The sequence below is a fragment of the Tenebrio molitor genome, chromosome 3, assembly GCF_963966145.1.
Source record: "Tenebrio molitor chromosome 3, icTenMoli1.1, whole genome shotgun sequence".
NCBI lineage: Eukaryota > Metazoa > Arthropoda > Insecta > Coleoptera > Tenebrionidae > Tenebrio > Tenebrio molitor.
Genome location: NC_091048.1, coordinates 7,223,751 through 7,228,960, shown reverse-complemented (window position 1 = coordinate 7,228,960; position 5,210 = coordinate 7,223,751).

Genomic DNA, 5,210 nt, shown 5'->3' with positions numbered 1-5,210 from the left:
GATACAAGTAAGTTCTCAATTAACCTGTTGGGTTTTGTAAATAGTTAATTTTAGTTGTTTCATTTTTGTTTGGTTTTGTTCGGTTTAGTTTAGCGCATAGTTTAATTTAGTTTTAAAAATTCAATTGGAAAATAGTTGCACCCTCTGTCATAGGTTATTGCGCGTTAACCGATTCACAATTTCGTGCAAAATCGGGGTTGACGAAACCTCCCCTACCGGTGAGTGACATTTTTGGAAGAAAGAGAGACTTCGAATTTGACCGTCTTAGTGAAAACACATAGTTTCGTAATCATCGTCTCGTGTCGTGAAACCCACTTAATTGAAGTGGCACCGAAGTCCAAAATTGTCGTTGAATTCCACCCATGCCAATCGGTCCATGGTCTCTTTGCGATCCTCATTATAAGGTAAGTCAATTTTGATTTAACGAATTATGGATCATGGAGAAAATCGAACAAAGCTCTTCGCTTAGGTAGGCTTAAGTCAACAAAAACTGACTTAAGTGCCCAGACAAACATAACCAAAAATTAGAGAATAATAACTTTTGCACTTTTCTTACAGAAAACAACAAAACAAAGAATTGTGAAAAATAAATATTTTTAAAATTTTGTAACTAAAGATTATGTGCCTTATGAATTTTCACTTTTAAAATTAAGACATTACCAACCGCCACAAAAATCCCTAGATCGAGGAAAGTAAACATGTTTGTTTAAAAACGGCTTAAAAAGGGCAAATTACAAAAAATAGTATAAAAAACTCGTTTCATAAGACCTTGAAGCACTCATTCTTTAAAATAACTCGTGGCTACGCCACTCGTTTTTTAATCTTGAATTCGTGCTTCAAGAGTGGTCTTATGAAACTTGTCTTTTAATATACTATTTTCACCGTAAAAGCAGTGAAAAAAAATATTAAGACACCCAAGGAAACTTTTTGACAACTATTTTTGATCTATCAAAAAATGACATACTTTGCGACTTGATAATGATGCATAAATGTCGCGTTTTTTTGACGGTTGTAGAAAAACATTTATTTTTTTTTAATTCAGGGACAATTATTTGTGACCCAACGCAAATACTGCGATTTTATAGTTTGGACTCCAAAAGGAATCAACGTTGAAACTGTTGAAACGATAGTGGTAGGTGATCAATTTATGAAAAATATCCTTCCAAAATTAAAACATTTTTATTTTAAAAGCACTGTTCAATCTTTAGATACCTTCCTCTACCCCGAGTTAGCGGTGCCGAACCCTTCCGCCTACCTGGAAATGTATAAATACCTTCGATCATATATACTACGTGGATGCCTAATACCTTGTCTACCTTGTGTTCCAAAAAAAGCGACACAATGTGTACCGGAATGTTGTATTCTACGCAGGCGCATGTATTCAGTGATTATCTTTATTTTTACACACGTAACAAAACTTCATTTTTCAGTTTTCACAAAAACTAGAGAAAAAACAAGAGAAAAACAAAAGAAAAACAAAAGAAAAACAAGAGAAAAACAAGAACTAATAATGTCAATCACAATCACAGATTCACAGATTTACAGATGTCAATTGTCAAAGCGTTGGCCATTGATCATGCGCAGAGCGAACTAGTGCAAGTTGTGTAGCTATTTCTCTTAGACTTATGCGTTTGTGTCTATTTATCTCTTTTCAATTTTTTGGAACATCAAACGTGTCTCACCAACTCGTTGCATTACGCATCCACGTAGTATATATGATCGAAGATAAATACCAAATATTTTGTCGAGTGCAGAACTCCAGAGTTTAAAACTTGTAAATAGAGATTCGTTCTCTGTTTATCGGTCACGTGTTCAAAAACGCTTGAAGCACTATAGCCCCGAACTGGTCGACAGCAGACACGAACGTAATATGAAATTACGAGATTCAAATTAATTTTTTGATTATTGAAACTTAAATGTCATCATTTTTTGACGCTTGTAGAAAAAAATTATAGTTAAAGTTTATTCATTTTCAATATACCGGGTGATCAAAAAGGACTGTTTAAGTTGGCAATACAATTAAAAACATTTTTTTATTCGGCTATTTACAACACTGCAACCGGATATGTTTTGTGGGTTTATTTGACAGATATCTGACGTAGCATTAATAACGACAAAATGGTAGGTTGTGAGAGTTAAAATTAACGGCAAAAAGAAATCAGTTGGAATTCGGAATTCACTGCTTTTACGGTGAAAATAGTATATTAAAAGACAAGTTTCATAAGACCACTCTTGAAGCACGAATTCAAGATTAAAAAACGAGTTATTTTAAAGAATGAGTGCTTCAAGGTCTTATGAAACGAGTTTTTTATACTATTTTTTGTAATTTGCCCTTTTTAAGCCGTTTTTAAACAAACATGTTTACTTTCCTCGATTTAGGGATTTTTGTGGCGGTTGGTAATGTCTTAATTTTAAAAGTGAAAATTCATAAGGCACATAATCTTTAGTTACAAAATTTTAAAAATATTTATTTTTCACAATTCTTTGTTTTGTTGTTTTCTGTAAGAAAAGTGCAAAAGTTATTATTCTCTAATTTTTGGTTATGTTTGTCTGGGCACTTAAGTCAGTTTTTGTTGACTTAAGCCTACCTAAGCGAAGAGCTTTGTTCGATTTTCTCCATGATCCATAATTCGTTAAATCAAAATTAACTTACCTTATAATGAGGATCGCAAAGAGACCATGGACCGATTGGCATGGGTGGAATTCAACGACAATTTTGGACTTCGGCGCCACTTCAATTAAGTGGGTTTCACGACACGAGACGATGATTACGAAACTATAATCCATTCTTTATCTTGGTGAGTGGTCTTAGGAAAATTTTAAGCCGTCAAGTTGAATTTAGGGATTTTTTAAAGTTCCCATGGAAAAGTGCGTTGGTAGTTGTTAAAAAATATTCAAATATGACAATAATGTACTTACAGAGACGCCGCAAAATCTTTCTATTTATTATTTTCCAGGTTGAATTGCTCATGATTCACACGCATCGGGACATAACCTCAAACGTGTCATCTTCACATCGCATCGTTTTCTAAAATTTTCATAACTTACTTGGGAATTTCAAAATGTTCTAGACCGACCACACACTCTCCGGTGAAATTAGGTCCGGCTTATGGTTTAAAAATCCGGTTAATTTTTCAAACCCAAACGTCTTTGCAATATTGCCCGGCACGGGACGGGAATAATGTTGAATGTTCCCATGTTCGGTCGGATTAACCGATGACGGACGCGCTGATAATTTTCAGACCGGGAACGATTAAATTTAAGAATCGATGTGTACGGCTTATATATTTTCATTTCGCGACATAAGATCGCGAGATTTGGACATAAATGCTTGACGAAGACTCTGAATCTGAATGACACCGATGACAGTTAATATTTGATTTACACCACACACACATTTGGTGGAAAAAGTAAAACTTACAAAGCTACCCATGGCTTGCTTGATCGCATCGACCACTCACCAAGATAAAGAATGGAGTATATGTGTTTTCACTAAGACGGTCAAATTCGAAGTCTCTCTTTCTTCCAAAAATGTCACTCACCGGTAGGGGAGGTTTCGTCAACCCCGATTTTGCACGAAATTGTGAATCGGTTAACGCGCAATAACCTATGACAGAGGGTGCAACTATTTTCCAATTGAATTTTTAAAACTAAATTAAACTATGCGCTAAACTAAACCGAACAAAATCAAACAAAAATGAAACAACTAAAATTAACTATTTACAAAACCCAACAGGTTAATTGAGAACTTACTTGTATCTTTTCTAGCAGTGTTTAAAACATTTAAATTACTCCAAGGTCAAAAAATATGTTTTCACAAAATCTGTTCAAAAAGTAACCAACCTTAGGCATTCAAAATAACTTTTGAAAATCTAGTAACACACAACATGAAAAATGTTATTTCCCTAAAAGTTCGAATTCTAGGGAGTAATTTGTTTTTGACACGAGAGTATAGGCTTTGCCATTTCTATTGAAACACCACCTGTTGACTGACAGTTTGGCAACGCTGCAAATATGTTTAGTAATTTTTTGACTATTATTGCCAATCTTGATTTTTGTTGAATGTCATGTCATATTTGACTCAACGCGTCTTTCATTCAATTATAACCCAATAATTATCAAGAATTTATCGTTTTTTCGCGAAAATAGAGCAAAATAGAAAAAAAAACGAGTCCTTATGGGTGCTGACATGAAGAGAACTCTTATTTAATTATATGATAAATTGCATTTAAGTCAGCCAATTTGGTCAGTCGGAAAAATTTGTGTTGAAATTTCAGAAATCTTTTCCGTAAGTTAAAAAAGGTGTTTTTCTATCATTCTAAAAAGCGTCAGCGTCTTCAGCTTAGAACGTATTTACATTTGCTAACAATGCTAACATTTAGGTATAACATCAAAATTAAATCCCGCACTTTTTATCACAGGCCACTTGGCACATGCGCCTTGAGGGGACACCTTAAATTATTGTTCTAAATTGGAATTAATTGTAACTTTGATTTTCATCTCTTCAGCTAAACTTTAAGTGCAGTTTTATTTGTTATTAATTATTATAACTCATTTAACTTTAACAGCAGAAAAGTGAGGTTACGTGTTAGTTTCGTCGATCCTCTGTGGTTTCAGTATAAGAAATATTCAATAGAAAAAGCATTTCAGCAAGTGTAGTTTATTAAAATACTTAATACATATAAGTACATTGAAATAAACCAAAATTAATTATTTTTTTACTTAAACTTTTCCCCAATTCATTCAATTATGAGTTCCTCAAACTCCTGATTTTTTTTTTATCCTTACAATCTTATCCCACATTGCCTAGATACCCCCATTATACCAATTTTTTTTTCCAGATAGGTATTTGATATTACCGCCTACAGAATTATCCAATCACACCTGAGAGGCGAAATCCTTCAAGATTCCAAACCTGGCGCCACTCCTTTGATTTTGTAATTTCCTTGTTCATTGATTAAAATTCTTTGAGTTTCCCTTGGGTTTTACCTTCCACCTTCCAGCAGGAACACTAACCACGACAGATAACCACGCTAAAAACCACTCACTCACATTTGTAGTGGTAGGACTCGCAGGCGTAAAATTTTTAGATTTCTATTGACATTTATATTAAATTATTATATACAGTGAGCGGCAAAAGTATGGAATAAATTCCTTAAAAATTAAACCATTTTTTTTTCAAAAAAATCTTTGGACAGGTCAATTTTAGT